Raw genomic sequence first — 19,702 nt, 5'->3', positions numbered from 1 at the left:
GTTGATTACAGCTATTCTTTTCTGTAAATGAAGTTTAAAAGTCATCAAAGGGTTTGTCAGCTGTGACTTATGAGCCTCTTTCCTGCAGGGAAGTCAGGCAGTGACAAATGCCCCTCTCATTCTGCCATCCATTACAAGGCGGAAGGTGCCATGTTCCAATTACTGGAGACCCCGACGAAGTCCATGGAAAACTCTGCTCCAGGCTGCAGCCATTACTCAGACCTGGCAGGACTGCCAGCAGAGCTGCCCTAGGCCCAGACTTCACAGGCTAAGAATGGAGAAGAGCAGGTTCCTGACTTTGTGAGTCAGCCCCTCTACTTCATACTTGTGTTACCCCTGGTGGGTTTATCCTAGACACATTTCAAAAAATCATGTGGGCTGTCTCAAAGTACCCAGAATCAAGACTGCCTGAGACAGACAGATATGAGGAAATAAGGTCATGCTGCTGGTGGAGTAGGTAGGAAATACGATGCTCAAGTGGAAGGGGATAAAACAGCTCTGATGTTCAGAGTAGAGACTAAAAAAACCTTAGAGATCATCTAATACAATCAATTGCCTCAGTACTCAATACCCATTCTATGCTAAGTTCTGTTCAGCTAAATGCTGGGGAGCCAAAAATGAATAAAACATAGTCCCTACCACTGAGGGCTCAGTTCAGTTCAGTTCAGTTGCTCAGTCGTGTCCAAATCTTTGCAACCCCATGAATTGCAGCATGCCAGGCCTCCCTGTCCATCACCTACTCCGAGAGTCCACCCAAACCCATGTCCATCGAGTCGGTGATGCCATCCAACCATCTCATCCTCTGTTGTCCCCTTCTCTTCCTGCCCTCAATCTTTCCCAGCATCAGGGTCTTTTCAAATGATCTCCTTTAGGATGGACGTGTTGGATCTCCCTGCAGTCCAAGGGACTCTTGAGAGTCTTCTCCAACACCACAGTTCAAAAGCATCAATTCTTCGGCGCTCAGCTTTCTTCATAGTCCAACTCTCACATCCATACATGACCACTGGAAAAACCATAGTCTTGACTAGATGGACCTTTGCTGGCTAAGTAATGTCTCTGCTTTTTAATATGCTGTCTAGGTTGGTCATAACTTTCCTTCCAAGGAGTAAGCGTCTTTTAGCTTCATGGCTGCAATCACCATCTGCAGTGATTTTGGAGCCCAGAAAAATAAAGTCAGCCACTGTTTGCCTATCTATTTCCCATGAAGTGATGGGACCAGATGCCATGATCTTCGTTTTCTGAATGTTGAGCTTTAGACCAATTTGTTCACTCTCCTCTTTCACTTTCATCAAGAGGCTCTTTAGTTCTTCTTCACTTTCTGCCATAAGGGTGGTGTCATCTGCCTATCTGAGGTTATTGATATTTCTCTCGGCAATCTTGATTCCAGCTTATGCTTCCTCCAGCCCAGCATTTCTCATGATGTACTCTGCATGTAAGTTAAATAAGTAGGGTGACGATATACAGCCTTGACGTACTCCCTACCACTGAGGATAGATGAGATAATTAAGGTTTAAAGAAGTGACTTGACCAAGGTCACAAAATAAGTTAGCGTCAGTGATGGAATGAGAAAGCAGGTCTCCAGGGAAGTCGAGAAAGTGGAATGACAGGGAGCCCTCCTGCGTGCCAGGCTCTTTGCATAGAACATGGCATAACAGTCAAGAGTGCTAGTTCCCATTCACATCCCAACTACACACTTACTACAGAGTTGGACTTCTGACAAGTCCTCAACCTATCCAAGTCCCAGAAAAATTAGGATGATAACAAAACTTAGCTGAGTGTTGTGGTGAGAATTAAGTAAGATAATCCATGTACTGTGCACAGTGGCAGGCACATAATAAGTATCCAAGATATTATTTAACGTCCAGTAGCTCAAAACAATTTGAGGTAGGCATTATTAATCTGATTTTACAGACAATTAGACTGAAGTTCTATTTCACTTTGACACACTAAGTAAGCCAGTACTTCTCAAAACTACTTGTGGTAAAGAACCAGTTTTTTGTTGTTTGGCTTTTTAAACTCCCAATCCATTACAGACCAATACATTTGTAAAATATGACAAAAATGTCAAATTACTGTAAAGTCTCTACGCACTTAGTCTCAATTTCTGTACTCATCACAAACAGGTAAGTTTGCGAACTAGCATTCATCTATTCACTGGGCTACAATCTGAACAGCACAGCTCTAAACCACGCTCTGCAGTCCATGGGGTCGCAGAGAGTCAGACACAACTGAGTGACTGAACTGAACTGAAGCTCACCCAGCTCTGTCAAACTCTATAAAAAGCAAACCAAAACAAAGTATAGTTTATTTCATTTTTTTTTTGAGTCCTTTATGCTGATTTCTTACAAAGTTTGGTGTTACGCTAATTTACAAAAAACTATTCTGATCTTTTTTTTCTTTTTTCTCAAGACAGAAGAGGGTAAGCAGACCAGGGACGAGTTCAAGGATTTGCCACCAAATATTTCAGGAGGTGATTTACCTTGGTCATCTGTTCCAGGTCATACTATATCCTGCAAGTCAAGATGATCTAGGCTTACGGAGGACTAACACCCTTCCTGAAGCCTGGCGGTCTGAAAGGCAGATCTATTCCTGAAGAGACTAGTACTCCGAGACCCTCTTGCCCCACACTAGAGGACATGAAGAAACCAGCCAGGAAGGGGAAGCATGTTGTAACTCTTCTTTTTGGTATTTCTAGTTTTCAGTCTTTTATCATGGCTTCTCTCTCCTTCTAGGGAGTTTCTTGACAGCAAGATAGATATCAGGTTCACAGTTCACTCCTGAGTGCCACTGTACACCCAAGAGTAAGACTGGCTGGGGCAGACGAGTAGCTTTTCACCAGTGCGCCAAGACATAACAATGTATCGGGAAGCTTCCAGGTGCCTGGCTAAATTCTCCTCAGTGTACAAAACTTCATTTTGTTCTGAACTAATGTGGTAGTACTATTTTTCAGCACAACCCAGAGCTGAGTAGGTCATATGATGCAGTGTATAGAGGCACGGCTGGCTCCTGTGAATAGGGGCCTGCCAACAAGCAAAAGCCAAAGCCTACATATTTAGTGCCATGTGAGAGGCCACGTAGTATGGTCAAGAGAGTAATCTCTGAAGCCAAAATGCCTACATACTGCCACTGAACTAGCTGTGTGACATGACTTTCAGTAAGTATTTGAAGTTCTTTATGCTTCAGTTATCTCACCTATAAAATAGGGGTCATGACACATATCTTATGGGTTGTTAGAGGATAAAACTACCTAATTCACATTTAGAACATCTGGCACATTACAAAGTATGCTGTTGTTATTAGTATTGTTATTGTTGGAACCCAGAATAACTTTTTCTCAAGAGTATGAAAGATGGTGAGTTCTACTGTAACATAATCTAGAAGTGAACTGTGATCAAGGAAAGAGTACTATCACTGTGATGCAATAAACTTTAGTATCTGGAAATGTGCCTTGAACATAAAAGGAATCACAGGAGTAGGCACTCATTAAGCGTTAAACGAATAAAGAAATAAGTATATAGAATAAAGCAGTCCCCAGAGAGTACAACTTGAGAAGGGGGTTGGGAAGAGGCCCCTAAGTGAAGGTTCTCAGAGAGGCCTCTTTGTACCTCAAGGATCCAGAAAGCAGGGTGGACTGCCCTTCTGAGCAGGGTTACCAGGGCTGATATTGCAAGAAACCTCTGCTTGCTCAGTGTTCTGTGTCTCCGAAGGAACCCCCACATTCTGTGGCTACTCTATTCTGAATAAGGCTGCTGTAGGTTGTACCATGGTAGTGCGTACATCCCCACTTTCCAGACTATATCAGAGGAACACAGAAAGGGCAGCCTAACCCCTCCCAAGAAAGGTTTTGCCCTAAGTTAAAACAGTAACAGGGGATTCATAATTCAAAAAAGAAAAAAAAAACAGTAATAGGGGAGGAACTTGCCTGGCAGTCCAGTGGTTAAGAATCTGCCTTGCAATGCAGGGGATGCAGATTCGATCCCCGGTTGCGAAACTAAGATCCATGTGGGGTAACTACGCCTACACTCCACAACTACTGAGCCTTGCACTGCAACAAAAGATCCACATGATGTAATGAAGATCCTGAGTGCTGCAACTAAGATCCGATGCAGCCAGATAAATGTAACAAGACAGGACAGAAAACAGTGAAGTATACTTTTTAAAAAAGTCATAGGGTATTATCAGTTTTTAAATGCTGCTTGCCTGTGGAGTCCCAGGTCCCCAAACCCACTTCCAACAGTTGTGTGAACTTGGGAAGGCCCGTCAGTTCTCTGAGGTTTAAGACTAATCGTCTGTAAAATGGGAAAAAACTTCTTGCCTTGCCCACCTGCAATCCAGGCTGGTTAGCAGGTCAAAGGAGATAACATATGGGAGGACACTGTTACCTGAGATTGTTACAAAAATGTGGACAGGAATATTACCTGGGATGGACAGTTCCTGCACGTCTTCCTAGACAGAGGTATTCTGGCAGTGAGCCAGCTGGCTGGAAGCAGGCGGTGGACGGTGCACAATTTGGCACTGCAGCCAAGCACTGTGCCCCTCAGGTGTAAGGGCAGTTGATTAAAATCCTTTCATGTGGAATCAATATTTTCCTCATTACCACAATCCTTCTCCTTGAGAACACCTAATGCCATCCCTCACAGCCTCGCAAAGGCTTGATCCAGCCAAAAGCGTATGCATTTGACATAATAAATATTTATTTTCCCACATTCAGACAGGAAAAGAAAGCTGACCTCTCTCCAGGGTGCTGATCTAAACTTAACTCAGGGCGATAAGCACCATCCCACAGTGCTTTATGTTTGACCCTAAAAGGACCACTGAGAATGATGCCACTCTGTCCCTCTGGTAACATTAATTTTATAAATATTACTAGGCTCTGCCTCTTAACTGAACCACTGAGCAAGCCTGTCCCTGTCTCCTGTTTAAGACCCTTCAGCAGCTTCCCACTACAAGAATCAAGCCCAACTCCTTCAACGTGGTTTACAAGTCCCTTCACTAGTTAAAGGTTACGAAATCCATACACAACCATCCTCTAAGAGCTTATAAGTCACACCCACTTTACAGATGACTAAACCCTAGTGCACAAAGACAAAAGCAGTTGCCCAAGGAGACATACTGAGCAAGATGGTATGAACTGACTTCTTCCCTAAGGGCTAGGTACCAGTTCCAAAGTATAGACTCGAATTCACAATAATCTTTTCTTGGACTAGTCTATGTGATGCAGTATGGGGATGGGACATTTACTGCCCAGGCAAACCCTTTCATTTCAGCTTCCTTTGTTGGAAAATGCCAATCTGAACTCTCACTCTCACAGCATGATTGATAAACTTGGCATAATGACCAAAATGTTCATTTTCTTGTAATATGGTACACATTTGCATAACTAAGTTCCGGAGGCCACGAGCATAAAAGTAAACCAATGGATCACAACATCTTGGAGGTGGGGGTGGGGGAGGCCAGCCCTGCAACCAAGAAGCATAACATGCCCAATACCTAATGAACTTCTAATTTATTCAACTGATGACAGAAGCAGCTGTGGGTCTATGGTTTTTTCCCCTCCATCACCCTCTTAGAATTCACTAACCCTTTCTGGCCCTCTTTCCCCTCACTCAACAAGTTTCTACACTGCAATAGCTAGTTTAAAAAAAAAAATTCCCCAAAACTTTTGCAGATGTCTCAGCTGCAGGATCAACAGCAGGGGCTCTAGACAGAGACAGACAAGGATCACTTATTTACTTACTATGTGACTTTGGACAAGTCATGAAACTCCTTGAGCAAATGTTCTTTATTTTTCACTAGGCATAAAATGGCATGTACTTCTTCCCTCCACATACTGAATCACTTCCTGATTCTCACACTAAAACCAAGCCCTGCAGATGTGGCCCCCTGAATATTTTAAAAACGCAGCCCTTCTCTGTCCATTCATATTAATATTCAAATTCACCCTCCACACAGTCACAATATCACTACATGATTCCACTGCCTGAAATCAAAGTTTTGCTTTATTATTTCAAAATTTCTGGTCATTAATTTTGGTGTCTGTTCTTTATTTTTTGAATTATCATAAGTAAATCACCTAAACCCCAACTCCTCTATACAACATAACTATTGTTAGCATCCAGGTATATTTCCTTCCAGTGCTTTTTCTTGTGTATTATATTTGGATTACATAGTTAGGTCATTCATTCAGTTCTGTAACATAATTCTTTCAATTAGCATTATCACACATTATATATAACATATTTGCCTTGCTGCTGCAGTTTTCAGTAAGCACAATTTTTAAAATATTATCATTTTTAATAACCCACTATTTTCCCATGAGTGGATTTATCATAGTTTAGACTGGTCATAGTTCAGGTGGTCATTTAAGCTTCTTCCAATTTCTCACTATTATAAATAACAGCATCTGAGGGAAAGTTCATTCTGTATATTGGATTATTTCCTAAGGACAGAGTCTCAGAAATGGAATTACTAGGTCAAAATGTACAAACATTTTTATGGTCCAAAGTGCTGTACCAATTTACACTGCTATCACCAATGAATGCCACTTTCATGGCAACTTCACCAGAATCATACACTGTATTAGTGTGGGGGCGGGGGGGGGGGGGGGAGGTGCAGGGAATCGGTGGTAGTTAACAGGGAAAACAAATCTTCACTGTTGTTTTCATGTATACATAAAAATAACAGTCTCCCACGATTATTACACCAAGTTTTGAATCTATAGAATTTTGATTGCCCCAAAGAAGTTATTGTAGGTTCTTAAGCAGAGCAATAATATGCTGAAAATTTATTTACTCATTTATCAAAAAATCATTTACTGAGCACCTGTTTCTGTCAGACACTTTACAAAGTATAGAAATGAACAAAGTATAATCCCTGCCTCCAAATGAATTCACAGTCCACACAGTTCAGTGGTAAGGATCTCAGGAAAACCAGAAACTATGTTTCATCTCTTTTATCTCCATAAGAGCTATGACAGGAATATGTGGGAACTCAGAGGCATGTAACTTACCAAAGGGACAGGGCGGAAGGAAAATAAAGAAGTCATCAAAAAGTTCTGATCTTGTCCACAGTCAAGTTGATGTTAGCCCGCAAGAGAAGACTCTACACACGGACATCACCAGATGGTCAACACCGAAATCAGACTGATGATATTCTTTGCAGCCAAAGATGGAGAAGCTCTATACAGTCAGCAAAAACAAGACCGGGAGCTGACTGTGGCTCAGATCATGAACTCCTTATTGCCAAATTCAGACTGAAATTGAAGAAAGTAGGGAAAACCACTAGACCATTCAGGTATGATCCAAATCAAATCCCTTATGATTATACAGTGGAAGTGAGAAATAGATTTAAGGGACTAGATCTGATAGATAGAGTGCCTGATGAACTATGGACGGAGCTTCGTGACATTGTACAGGAGACAGGGATCAAGACCATCCCCAAGAAAAAGAAATGCAAAAAAGCAAAATGGCTGTCTGGGGAGGCCTTACAAATAGCTATGAAAAGCAGAGAAGCGAAAAGCAAAGGAGAAAAGGAAAGATACACCCATCTGAATGCAGAGTTCCAAAGAATAGCAAGAAGAGATAAGAAAGCCTTCCTGAGTGATCAATGCAAAGAAATAGAGGAAAACAACAGAAGGGGAAAGACTAGAGATCTCTTCAAGAAAATTAGAGATACCAAGGGAACATTTCATGAAAAGATGAGCTCAATAAAGGACAGAAATGGTATGGACCTAACAGAAGCAGAAGATATTAAGAAGAGGTGGCAAGAATACACAGAATAACTGTACAAAGAAGATCTTCATGACCAAGATAATCACTATGGTGTGATCACTCAGAGCCAGACACCCCGTAATGTGAAGTCAAGTGGGCCTTAGAAAGCATCACTATGAACAAAGCTAGTGGAGGTGATGAATTCCAGTTGAGCTCTTTCAAATCCTGAAAGATGATGCTGTGAAAGTGCTGCACTCAACATGCCAACAAATGTGGAAAACTCAGCAGTGGCCACAGGACTGGAAAAGGTCAGTTTTCATTCCAATCCCAAAGAAAAACAATGCCAAAGAATGCTCAAACTACTGCACAATTGCACTCATCTCACACGCTAGTAAAATAATGCTCGAAATTCTCCAAGCCAGGCTTCAGCAATACAGGAACCGTGAACTTCCAGATGTTCAAGCTGGTTTTAGAAAAGGCAGAGGAAGCAGAGATCAAATTGCCAACATCCACCGGATCATGGAAAAAGCAAGAGAGTTCCAGAAAAACATCTATTTCTGCTTTATTGACTATGCCAAAGCCTTTGACTGTGTGAATCACAATAAACTATGGAAAATTCTTTAAGAGATGGGAATACCAGACCACCTGACCTGCCTCTTGAGAAACCTATATGCAGGTCAGGAAGCAACAGGCAGAACTGGACATAGACCAACAGACTGGTTCCAAATAGGAAAAGGAGTATGTCAAGGCTGTATATTGTCACCTTGTTTATTTAACTTATATGCAGAGTACATCATGAGAAACGCTGGGCTGGAAGAAGCACAAGCTGGAATCAAGATTGCCGAGAGAAATATCAATAACCTCAGATATGCAGATGACACCACCCTTATGGCAGAAAGTGAAGAGGAACTAAAAAGCCTCTTGATGAAAGTGAAAGAGGAGAGTGAACAAGTTGACTTAAAGCTCAACATTCAGAAAATGAAGATCATGGCATCTGGTCCCATCACTTCACAGCAAATAGATGGGGAAACAGCGGAAACAGTGGCAGACTTTATTTTTGGGGGCTCCAAAATCACTGTAGATGGTGATTGCAGCCATGAAATTAAAAGACGCTTACTCCTTGGAAGAAAAGTTATGACCAACCTAGACAGCATATTCAAAAGCAGAGACATTACTTTGCCAACAAAGGTCCATCTAGTCAAGGCTATGGTTTTTCCAGTGGTCATGTATGGATGTGAGAGTTGAACTGTGAAGAAAGCTGAGTGCCGAAGAATTGATGCTTTTGAGCTGTGGTGTTGGAGAAGACTCTTGAGAGTCCCTTGGACTGCAAGGAGATCCAACCAGTCCATTCTGAAGGAGATCAGTCCTGGGTATTCATTGGAAGGACTGATGCTGAAGCTGAAACTCCAATACTTTGGCCACCTCATGCGAAGAGCTGACTCATTGGAAAAGACTCTGATGCTGGGAGGGATTGGGGGTAGGAGGAGAAGGGGATGACAGGATGAGATGGCTGGATGGCATCACCAACTCGATGGACATGAGTTTGAGTACACTCCGGGTGTTGGTGATGGACAGGGAAGCCTGGTGTGCTGCAATGCATGGGGTCGCAAAGAGTCGGACACGACTGAGCGACTGAACTGAACTGAAGATGAGAGAAAACAGAGAAGAGGAAATAGCATAAGCAAAGTTGTGGAAGCTGGACAGTGCTTCCATATGGAGTGAATAATAATATGCATCATGGTTTGGCTAGAGTGTAGAATCTAAGACTGGATGTTGCAAGAGGTGACAGCAGAGAACCTAGAAGAGGTCAGATCAGAAAACCGTTGTGGGCTGTTGAGGAGTTTAGACATCATGGTAGTCATGACCCAGTCCTATGGCACGTGTAGGAGAGTGCTCAATAAGAAGGCACTCTAAGTCCCCACAGGTATTGAGAGTCTGAACAACACATGTCAACTCTTAATCAGAGCATCCCATCTGTGTTAACTTCTTTTGTCTCATATGTTTGTCTTCTCTTGCCAAGCAGTGCAGAACTTCTGGGGTATTTTTCACATCACCTGAGCACATTACATTGCTAGGCACATGGCAGGGCTCCAATAATGCTCACAGATCAACTCACTGGAGGCAGCTCGTGAAATAATATACATACTCATGAAACCCTTACTGCCCTGGCATAGCGCCTGCCAATCTCAGAAGCTCAGTCACTGCCTCTCCTGGCAGATGTACTGCCTCAGAAAGCTATCTACCCTCTTCTTGCTCATTCTGCTAAAAAAAAAAAAAAAAAAGTGCCTGGGTACAAGAAACTATGGGCTTCCCTGGTGTCTCAGATGGCAAAGAATCTGCCTACAATGCAGGAGACCTGGGTTCCATCCCTGTGTTGGGAAGATCCCCTGGAGGAGAGTATGGCCACCTGCTCCAGTATTCTTGCCTAGAGAATCCCACTGGACAGAGGAGCCTGGTGGGCTACTCAGTGGGGTTTCAAAGAGTCAGATACAACTGAGCGACTAAGCGCAGCATAAGAAACTACAGAGTATGTGATAACTAATGAGCATATTGGGTGGCCATCAGGGAGCTCTGAGGGACATAAATCCTTCCCCACAGTATATTCCTCAAGCCAAGGACTCCCTCAGCCCTACTGGCAGTCGAGGTGTGCTACCACAACCCCCCCACCACCATAAAAATAAAATAGGTTTTTCCAATTGAATGTGTTAGAAGTCTCCTTTGAATAGCTGCTGACTTTCTCTAAGGTGTTACTACTTTCTACATTAATAACATCTGCTTTAATGATGACAAGGATATTAACAGGATGATTAATTTCAACAATTAATAAAATAGCCATTCATTCATGCTCTGCTCATAGTGGCATGAGCCAGGGGCAAGAGGGTATGTGCTGCCTAAGCTCCACCTGAGGAGGCAGTGTTTAAATAATCTGTTTCTGTGTCATCTTCCCTCCCAGGCTGTGAGTTCCTGGATGGCAGGAACCACAATCTATTTAAAATCAGCATCCCTCTGGCCTTTCAGCATAGACCCTGGCCCAGAGTGGTTGCTCAGGGAGTATCTGCTGATGGGAATTCCATGTACCACTGTACCCGTTCCCTTCCTCATTCATGCTTGTTAAGAAACAAAGAAACAGGCAGTACAGATAATGAAGCCAGAAGACTTGGGAGACAGAAAGGAGACATCTTTGCAAAAGCCCAATCCACTCCAGCCTTTAGGAAAGGCTGTTTTACAATATAATAAATGATCATTATGATCTATTAATCATTTATTTTTGTGGTAGATGTATTATTAAGTATTATACTTCTCATTCTTACAACTCTTTGAGGTAAGTTTTTTTTTTTTTTTTTTTGAGGTAAGAATTTTATCAAGGTCCCAATGGCCCTTTCTGAACTTTTCTTTTAGAACTCCTGGGTTCAAACCCCAGCTCTGCCATGTATCAGCTGTATCATGCTGGGTAAATGTCTTAATTCCTCTGTGCCTTAGCTTTCTCATTTGTAAAATGGGAATAGTATTACAGTACCTTCCCCATAAGGTTGTGAGAATTTGGTCAGGTAATATACCTGCAAGTGAAGCATTCAGGAATTTTCTAAATGAAATTACTGTTACCACTGGTCCCATTTAATAGATGCCTTCAAATATCACACTCTTAACATTTAGTGAGATTAAGAGAGAGACTACTTCATCAATAAAGCAGGACCAGAACCAATTTCTGATTTGGTGATGGAATCTGGGGCCAGAAGGGTTTTCTGTACACAAAGTCACTGATGTCATGCCCTTGATGAAAACTCTTCAGGATAGCCTTTGTTTTCCATCCCCCCTCCTCTGTATCCTGATATGGACATTCTACAGACCTCTGTTGCAGCAACATTTGCTGCACCTTTGTATTTACCTTCCTGTCTTTCTCCATTAGACTCTGAACTCCTAGAAGGCAGAGGCTCTGTTATTAATCTTTGCAATCCCAGCCTCCAGCACTACCGGGACAACCAGCAGATGCTCAGTGAATTTCTGCTAACAGGTGACAGAATCCTAGGTGGGCACTGCTTCAGTCAATGGTTTCCCAGTGTTCCTGACAAAGCAGCTCCTTAAGAGTGAACTGTGTATTTGATGTTCACAGGTCGAACCCAAGTCCCTCATCTGTCAGTAGGGCAGAAGGATAAGCAAAATAGTGATGAGAGAGAAAACAAAGGAGGGACAGAGTGAGAAGCTGGGGACCAGAGGTGTCTTTGTTCAGCAGACTCCAAGGAACAGGGGCTCAAAAGAGAGGCTGAATCTCCAGGCCAGAAACTGCTGAACTGAAGCTCTTTGGGGTGGGGAGGAGGCAGAGGGTCCTCAACAAGCAGAGAGCAACAACAGCTAGAAACTGCCATCCTTGTCAGAAATCAACACAGCAAGGGAGACCCAGTCCACACTCCCAATTATCTGCTGACCCTGAGATGAGCCCAACCACTGGGCCCCACTAGGCTGGCTTCATGGAAAGACTACTGGGCAAAGAGTCTACTAATGTTTAATCCTTGGGAAAGTACTAATTTTTCTATTAATAAATATCTGAGGATCTACTATATGTCACGATTGCACTAGGCACCTGTAATACAATAAAGGTTTGTCACTAATTTGCTGTCAGACCCTGGACAAGTCACTACCTCTTTCTCTGAGCCTCAGTGTCCTCATTAGACATGTGGAAGATAACTTCTATACCAGATTGTTCTGAGTATCAGACGTGTTTTTGAAAAGTTTACTGCACAACTTTGCAAAGGTAAAGGTGGTATTTTTTACTAGAAGGCTTAGTAAATGCAAGGATAGCCCTCACCAAATAAATGCCAGACAACTCTCTCTGCCAGGTTCTAGACAGAAACTAGCAGCACATTCCTAACCACTGAATTCCACGGAAGATGGTGATGAATGAACAGAAATTTGACACATTCTCTTCAAATTCCTCTCAGGATCCTTCCCATAATCACTGGTGTCAGTATTCATCACAGGGAACTACACTACGGGCCTCTTGGATAAGCCCCTTGGTTGCAACTGAAACTTAATAAAACAAGAACAGACTTAAAATTTTGTGGGTCAGAGGCACCTTTCCAGACCCTGAGCTAAAATTACCTGATCTCTGGTCTTTCAACTGTTTGGAAACATTTGGCAGCCATTAAGCCTGTTGTTTCCGCATTTTCTTGCTTACTGGCACAAACACATCAAAACAGAAAGCTTGATGCTCTAACAATGCTCTGTGATTAGTGGTTTGCAGAATCCTCTGTAATTTTATGATTTGCTGGCTAGAAGAGGAAGAGCAATGGAGTACAAATGGTGGTGTGGCCCAAGAGAGGGTCAGGCACCCTGAACTCTAGTTTTGGTTCTACTGTGGACTGGCTCTATAAACCTGGCTGAGACATTAAGTGCCTGATCCAAAAAATGGAGAACCGAACCAGAGTAGTGGTACATGAACTCTTTCATGAAAAACCAGTGCTCTTCAAGATGTTAAGGGCTCCCAGGTCAAATAAAAACAGAAAACTTAGCCTCCTCCATCCCTTCCTCCCCACCCACCCCAGTCACACGCACACTAAGGCTCTGAGAAGTCAAAAGTAAAGAAATGCACTTTGCATTATCCGGTCTGACTTTTCTGAGATTATTAACATCTCTTCTGAGGAAGACACACCGGAACAGATCTCTAGGGTCTCTGTCAGCTTTAACCCACTGTGATTTGTATTAGAAGTACTCAGCCAGTTCCTGGAGCACCCCTGCTTCCCACTAATTCAGTTCTCTTAACCCAGTGAGGCACTTAAATGATACTCTGGCTTATAAAAATGTATTATATGTAGCTCATTTTACTGTAGAGTACTAATTTTCAATGATTCAGAATACAAGACACTTAAAACACTAAGATGGGAAACCTGCAGTTACTAAAGTCCTAATACTTGTTCCACACTGCGTTGGCATTTTTCTATACATTATATCTTTTAATTCTTAGACAGGAGATAAATACTGTAAACCTGATAATATCCTCTTATCACAGAGAAGAAAACTGAGGCTCAAGGAAATTAAGGAGCTTGTACAAGATCATTCAGTTAGAATGTGATGAACACCAGATTTCAAACCTAGGACTATGTGGCTCCGAAATCTTGGTTCTGTTTGGGGCTCTGCCACCATGAGCACCAGGCAATTGACCACTAATCTTCCCTAACCTTCCCTGGTCACAACTGTCAAGTGAGAAAAGGAATCCTTGCACTGCTGCCCTCAAAGAGTTGCTCTAACACTCAAAGGCAATAATAGATATGAAAGCACTCTGTAGTATATAAAGATATTAATATACAAGGGGCAGGTGAAATATTGTGTACAAATGTTGATATTTCCTTTCATGATTTTTTGAGGTAACTGAGGTTCTTGCAGGCTTTCCATCATGAAGTCAATCGTCCTTACTCCACTTTCTAGTCCTGCTCCCTCAAAATAGTGTTCCTTAGACTTTTCCAGTTAGGATTTCAGATAAACAGAAAACATGTCAATTTCTCAGTACTGATTACTCTTTAGGCTATTTGTCAGTCACACTAAGCAGCCAATCTGCTTAAGGAGCTGGAAGTAAAAGCAGAAGAGAGGGTGGGGAGTGTTGGGAGATCTATAGATAAAGGAGATGCCAGATTCCCCTTAAAACGTCAAACATGCCTGGGAAATAGGTCCAAAGAATCATTTGGGACAGATCATAGAATCCTTTGCATGAAATCTATCCAGAAGATCAGTAAGGATGTTGTGCACAGGGGGAGGAAGGGGCAGGATTAGCCAGCTTCACTTGTTCTGGGATGGAAAATACCTTGGCAGGGACCTGAGCACAGACAGCAGTAGACGGGTGCAGGGCTCTTCACTCATCCTCTAGCCCAGAATGCGATCACACCCTTATAATCCACAATTCTGTGGCCATCTGCTCCCTTCAGCTTCTGGTGGAGTAAGGCCAAAAACAACAGCAAAGCACTCTTGGAACCAGGCCTTGGCTGGGGACAGATAAATAAATAGCAAAAGTCCCTGCTCTTAGAGGAAGGCACTGCATCAAGATAGTTTGAGCCTAACCAGAGGTTCTCTCGTAAAATAAAATTTCTGGCTCATAGGGTATATTCAAGAATTGTGTGAAATGAATGAATCAGAGGAGCTTTCTTCTATGACTTAGGAGCACCTGTGGTGTCCATCCTCATTCTGGCATGAATAATTCAGTTGACTCTGGGTAAAATATTTCATTTCTGTGGGCCTCAGTTTACACACCTGTAAAGCAGGCTCTGTCTACCCCACAAATTGCCTTTTGTAGCCAATGACATAGTAGCTAAGACAGCACTCTGTAAATGGCATGAGATGGAATAGTGGGAGCTGATAAGAACATTGGAACATGTCATTTTAAAAGTTCAGAGCCCAATCTGGGGAAGACTTGAAATAAGCCCTTTTTCTTTCTTCCCAGCCAATTTAAGTCGCTTTTTCTCATAGTGAAGTCATTCTTTGCATTTCAAGTGAAGGGAAAGGGAAACCAGGCTTACAAGTATGGAACAGAAAAGCTGCCAATTTTCTACTGTTCAATATCTGTTCAGAGCCACTGTACTGCAAAAGACAGCATAAGATCTGGGTTTCTAATCCCTACCTTTTCTTAATCAAAAGCTATAAAACCATAAACAAGCCTCAACCTCTTTCAGCCTTAGTTTTCTCATCTGTAAATTGCTGAGAAATTCCCCAAGTTATAAGGTTACGGTTAAGATAAAAGTAATGATGAAAGAGTGTTTTGTAACTCACAAATACCACACAAACACCAGTCATTACAGAGCTGTCTTCCCATCAGCTCATTAGCGACACAGGACAGTGGTTATCACTAAATTGACAGGTGAGATCATCAAACTCAGAGAAAATCCTGATGGTAACACAGCTCAACTCTGACTTCCTCCAACAAAGGTAATTACTCCTTTCATTTATTATAGGAGTTATTTATTAGTTTGTTAGCCTCATTAAACTAACAGATCTCAGGGGAAAGAGCTACATATATTTTACGCATTTTTGTATCTCAGTGTCCAACACTGGCACACCAAAAAGACGCTAAATAAATACTGGCAGCAGAAACACATCTAGAACACCCAGGACTCCTAATTCCAGGTATAGAGTTCTAAGAGAAAGTGGCCCCAACCTCATAGGCTGACTCATCTTCTCATCCCTTCTTCAATTCCTCCACCCTAACAAGACTTTCCATTACTGAAGAGTCTCCCAGCCTCTGTAGGCAGTGATCCCTCAGGCTTGATTACTCTTCATATGCTTCTTTGCCAAGCTAATTCCTATTCACCCCTCAGATATGGAGGCCTTTCTAGTCACCCATAATACTGGTTCAGGTATTCCCTCTCCACCCCTCTTCCCACCCCCACCTCTGTTTTATCATAGAATCCTGGCACATAACATGTATCAACAAAAGTATCTGTTGATGGCTGAATGAATGAAATACTGGATCTAGAAATCCAAAGGTGATGCAGGGGAAAGACTCCTGGCCTGGAAGTCAGGAGGATTGAGTGTTTCTAATTCTAGCTCCATCACTGCTGTGGTTCAGTGATTTCAGGCAAGCCCCTCTTCTTCTGTGGACCATCTCTGAATGAGCTAACATCTATGAATGATCTCAAAAGGTCCTCTCAGCACTGACAATAGATGAGACTTAGACTCATGCTAGGTCCTAAGGGTGAGAAACCTCTGAAGCCAGCTGTGTGCTCCAGAGTACGGGAGGCCCCATATCCACACCCCATGAGCAGCACCAGCAAAGTATATGAACTGTACTGTCAGCAGCCTCCCAGCCTGTTGGTTTACTTAATTCCTCCTGATGAAGTGCCAAGAATAAATCGTAGGTGAGCAGCAGAGCATTTTAATGAGTCCAGAGCCTAATGAATCTTTTCCTTCCTGTGTCAATTAGAATTTCAAAGCTAGGATCCCCAAGGACCAATTTATTGGGAACAGAGAGAAGCCTTTTGTTCATCAGCTGCTGCCTGAGCTACTTGCCCTGGCCCTGTATGTCTGCTGTGTAACAATCTTGCTTACTCATAGATATGCCACCTGGTGAGACAGACTGCCTCATATTTCTGGGGTCTGAACTTGAGGAAGGAAAGGAGAAGTCAGGTCGACTTCTGGGGGTGAGTGGGGAGGTAGTGAGAGAATCAGAGCAGCACTGACTTGAATGTCACATCCCAAGGATACTGGTCTTCAAAGAGCTAACAGGAGTAGATCAACTTGCTATTCATCCAACTAAGTATCAGGTATTGTGTGAGACCTATTTGTCTAAGGTATTTTTGAATCCTCACAACAACCCCCAAAGTAGGTATCAAAGGCACTATTTTCTTTTTCTGGCCATGCCGTGAGGCTTGTAGGATGGGATCTCAGCTCCCTGACCAGGGATTGAACCCAGGCCGTGGTAGGGGAAGCCAAGAATTCTTACCACTAGGCAACCAAGGAATTCCCTCAACAACACTATTTTACAGACAGAGGCACTGGCTCTAAGAATTTTAAAGAACTATAGAACTAGTTGAAGAACTAGACAAGGAACACAATCAGTAGTTGGCAGACAGGGATTTGAACTCACATTTGTGCAAATCCAGAGACTGGGCTCTTTCTATCAAATCACAGCAACCTTGCCAGAGGGCTGGCAGGGCCAGTGGCTGAAGTCCTCAATGGCAGAGATGGCCTGTGGGCAGCCAGTCAGGTCATGTTGGACACTTGCCACCAACACACTTGTCTTTTTCCAGGGCACAAGCAAGAGTGCCTGTGCACTGCTGGTTCTTCCACTCAGTGGAGCTGGCAACCTCACTTATTCCCAGAACATAATCCAAATCAATTCACCATTGACACTAACCCCAGACTCCTATCCCAGAAATTTTTTTTTTTGGTCTGTGCTGGGTCTTTTTTGCTGCAGGGGGGTTTTCTCTAGTTGCTATGGGCAGGGTTTACTCTCTAGGCGCAGTGCAGGGGCTTCTCATTGCGGTAGCTTCTCTTGTTGCATAGCAGGGGCTTTAGAGCGTTTGGGCTCAGTAGTTACAGCTCATGGGCTCGAGTAGTTGTGGCACATGGGTTTAGTTGTCCCATGGCAACTAAGTGCTTTGGCAGGCAGATGCTTAACCACTGGACCACCAGGGAAGTCCCCAGAAATCGTTTGACTTATGAGGAGTTGCCAATCCTTGATTTAATACCCTCTAGGTACCCAGTTGTCTTGCCTCTCATACTGTCCTCTTCAAATCACACAGGGCCAGCCCAGTTGCCACTGCAAGTCATCAACAGCAGCACACTCCAGGGTGAGAAAGTAAACAAGTCAAGTTTCCAAATGGTTATGAAATGGAATTTTAGGACTCTGGTGGGAAAAACACTTAAGAGTGAGGTCAAGACAGTTTGTCCAAATTTACACAGCTAGAAAATAGTAACAACTGTAACACAGGCATATACTGAAACTTAACGTGATATCTGTATCTGCAAAGAGCAAGAATAATACAGAAAAAATGAGATCAGTGACTTAAAACTATTTTTAAAATTTTAATTTCAAGATAAACCCCCATTTTACAGATAAGAAAATTGCTCTCTGAGGTTAACTAACTTATCCAATAGAGAAAGAGCTAAATGAGGGAGAGGAGAATAAAGGAATTAAATGGGATCCAAGTTAACCTTGGATAAATAGCTGCACGGGAGCAGGGAGGCAAGGGAAGGGAGGCTGTACCAGGAAAGTTACTATCCTGGCCTTGCTACTAACTTGCTACATGTCCCTGAATATTAGCCTCATTTTCCCATAGGCCAAATGGACCTCAGGGCCCTGTATCTGGCCTCAGCTGTACCCTCTCCAACCTTACCCCTAAGGGGCCAAAAACCAAAACATCAAACAGAAGCAATATTGTAACAAATTCAATAAAGACTTTAAAAAATGGTCCATATTAAAAAAAAAAAAATCTTAAAAAAAAAAGTAGCAGGCACTTGTTGAATGGACCAATGTATGAACTACTGATCTCTAAGGTCTCTCTCAATCTTGGCACGCTATGATTAATTTATGACCTTAGAGAACTCAGAAGCTCAAAATTCAAGCCTGGATGAACTTAAGTTTAACCTGTCCTTTTGGCTCCAATTTTTGATATCTGCTTTGCCTCACAGGGTCTTGAAAAATCATCTCCAAATGTAACAATCACATCCTAACACACAACTACACTCATGCACAGATAGACAACTATATGTCACTTAATTCCACAATGCTAGGTATGAAACACAGAATTTCCTTAATGTGGAAAATGAGGCCTTACAGTTTAGTTTCAACTTACTTTGATAACTTTAACCCTAACCACACTCCATTCCTGAAAGGCTATGCTCTGGCTACACTGGACTGATTACTCTTCTTTAAAACATTCATGGAGGCTTCTATAACTTTGGCCCTCACTGGTCTCTTCGCTTGGAAGCTATAGACTACCCTTCTCAACTGCCAAATACTTCATCTTTCAAGACTATCAAATATCTCATCTTTGAAATGCAACTCAAATATCATCTCTTTTGTGAAGCCTTCCCTGATCAGGAGGGCAGGGCAGTTAGTCCCCATATTCCGAAAGCACTCCACACGCTTCCATTATAATGATCATCACTGCCACCTACTTACTTTACCTACCTGTTCTCCAGCTATGGGTTCCAAAGGTCTTGATCATGTGTTTGCCTTCTCCTTATCCCTAAGGACCTATCCCTGTGCCTGGCACAAATGCTTATCATATTGAAGGCTAACATGGCACCAAAACTAACACTTCTTAACCTTCACTGGCAGACTGGATCAGGTCAGTCTTCCTTCATATTGTCCTGAAGTTGTGCAATACTTCCCTAATACTTCTACCCATTAATATGAACTCTTATGGGACTGTAGAAGAAGCTGAAAGGAAAGAAGAATAATAGTATTTAAAGAGCCTTGAATGTCATGCTAAGGAGACTGGATTTTATTTCAGAGGTTTTATGAGCAGGAAACTCATAGGAATAAGATATGTATCTTAAAACCTATG

General features: G+C 42.5%; 1 protein-coding gene across 9 annotated transcripts in view; it reads right to left on the bottom strand.

The window, feature by feature from the left end:
• Positions 1 to 19,702, bottom strand: part of RALY (RALY heterogeneous nuclear ribonucleoprotein) — a 90,180-nt gene that overhangs the window by 15,734 nt on the left and 54,744 nt on the right. Inside the window, exon 3 of one of the 9 annotated variants that reach the window (XM_005214529.5) lies at positions 1 to 21. This exon is cut by the window's left edge and continues 97 nt beyond it. The exons of the other annotated variants lie outside the window; for them this stretch is intronic. The gene's annotated coding sequence lies outside the window, so the exon portion shown is untranslated. The remainder of the gene's footprint in view (positions 22 to 19,702) is intronic. 9 annotated transcript variants of the gene reach the window in all.

The sequence above is a fragment of the Bos taurus genome, chromosome 13 (genome assembly GCF_002263795.3).
Source record: "Bos taurus isolate L1 Dominette 01449 registration number 42190680 breed Hereford chromosome 13, ARS-UCD2.0, whole genome shotgun sequence".
Taxonomy (NCBI): Eukaryota; Metazoa; Chordata; class Mammalia; order Artiodactyla; family Bovidae; genus Bos; species Bos taurus.
Note: the sequence above shows the minus strand (reverse complement) of the source record. Positions and strands in the feature narration are given on the sequence as shown.